The following is a 2073-nucleotide window of genomic DNA, read 5'->3' as shown; positions in this document are numbered from 1 at the left end:
TGTGTGTATATATATATATATATATATATATATATATATATATATATATCATTAAAGTTTTAACAGTTTCATTGTAATTAGCTCTTTAAACCCCACTGAAGTGATTTTATGTCAATTCTACATTTCCGTAATCAGTCTTAAAATAAAGCCTTATTTTCCTTTTGATTTCAATTTTTTTGAATATTCTTCTTTTTCAAAATTTATTCATTTATCTCATGAGCAAGAGAGGCATAGAGACAGAGGGAAGGAGAAAGATCCAACAGTGTCTTGACACTGTGATCCATGCCCAGCCTCTGCCAACCCTGGGTCATGGGCATACCTACACCCACAGTACCCAGGGAGGTCCCTGAACATGATACCTTCCCAGGTAAGTCAGGCCTACAGAGTGCACCATTTTTCTGTTTTACTGCTGTTTGGCCCCCTTTTTTATTTAAAATTTTGCTATAAATCTTTGCAGTTACTTGTCAGATTTCTGCATTCTAATATACTGACTAACTCCTTTTATTAATTACCAATGAGAAGTACTTTCTATTCACAAATTCTGTTCACTGTAGGAAGATTTTAGTCTTAATTATTTGAGTTTTCAAGTGATTTTGTTGATCAAAAATAAGTTGACAAGTGTATACATAGCAATGAAGTTCATGTTTAAAATTAAGTATCTGTAATTGCTATAATATTTGAGGAATGAACACTAATTTCAGAGAAAATATACAAGTATCCTATACAGGTATAGGTATTAGGGTAAAGCTTAATTGAGTTAGGTAAGTTTTTCTGCTTCTTTTCTTTTCTTTTTGAAAGTACCATTACTGAAATATTTTGCATAGAAAACAGGTCAATCTCACACTCATCAATTAAAAAGGAAAAAAGGAGATAATTAGAAACCATTGTATCCATCTAGTTTAATGAAAGATAAATTATAGCATAATGGTTTTAAGGACAATGTTCTTAATTTGGAAAAACATTCGAAGAAAAGTAATTCCCAAGGCTTTATAGAAGAAATAGAAATTCTAACACTGACCACGTGTGGTGTACTATAAGAGACATGCAGTGTCTGTAAGATTAATGATAACCGTAAGGGTCCATCTGACATCTCAGAGGGCTGACTCCATGCACTTCTGTGTGACTGAACAGACAGACCCAGATATTTCCAACCCTGGCTCAAAGATTTCTCAGAAACAAGACCACCTCAGGACAGATGGAACCCTCATAAACCTTGAGACAGGCTTAGCTTACTCTTAGAAGGATAGCTTTAACTTCCTTTATAAAACAAACACCTGACAACTAACTCAGACTGAATATAGGGGTAAGAAATGGGAAGAATTCTAACTTGGAATGGGCTCTGGATGAGACCTGTCCAATCAGGCAGTCATTTGACCCTTGACTGTATCTACCCCAGGCCACTGGTTTGTTTTTGCTATCCATCTCTTAAAAGCACTGCCAAAATAAACTGCTTTGGTATCAGACAGCATTTAAGACTCATCTTAGACACAAATCAGACCAAAAAATAAGTTGATCCTGGAGAAGCTGAGTGATTAGGACCACCTTAAACTCTAGAACATGACATGAAGGGAGGTTACCATCTATAAGGTTTCTTTTTTTTTTTTTGTTGGATTTTTTTTTGCTATAGGGCACGTGCGCTCGCCAGGCAGACAGAGAGAGACAAATCATCCCCCAGGGGGGGATGGTCACGCTGCAATCTCTTCTCCTCCATTCTCCTCTCGGGATCTTGGGCACACAAGCACATGCGCCTGGCTTGAGTTTTAAGCCACCGGGTCTGGGATGCGAACCGCGGTCGACTACGTGGTAGTCCAGTGACATAGCCATTACGCTAAATGCTGGTTCCCCCATCTATAAGGTTTCTGATTTTACTATAACTTGGTCCTGAATAGCATTTCCAGAATAAGACGAAGAAATGGATAACAATAAATTCACAATATTTACATAAAACAAAAAAGAAAAGAAAAAATATATCATTACAAAATATTAGGCTGTCTGGAAAGTCATGTGGTATTTTTCTATGCAAAAATACAAACAGTGCATTGAGAAAAAGAACTACTTTTCCAATGGCATGGT

The sequence above is a fragment of the Tupaia chinensis genome, unplaced genomic scaffold (assembly GCF_000334495.1).
Source record: "Tupaia chinensis unplaced genomic scaffold, TupChi_1.0 Scaffold148271_1, whole genome shotgun sequence".
In the NCBI taxonomy this organism is placed as follows: domain Eukaryota; kingdom Metazoa; phylum Chordata; class Mammalia; order Scandentia; family Tupaiidae; genus Tupaia; species Tupaia belangeri.
The sequence above is the reverse complement of the archived record's forward strand: the minus strand, read 5'-3'. Positions refer to the sequence as shown.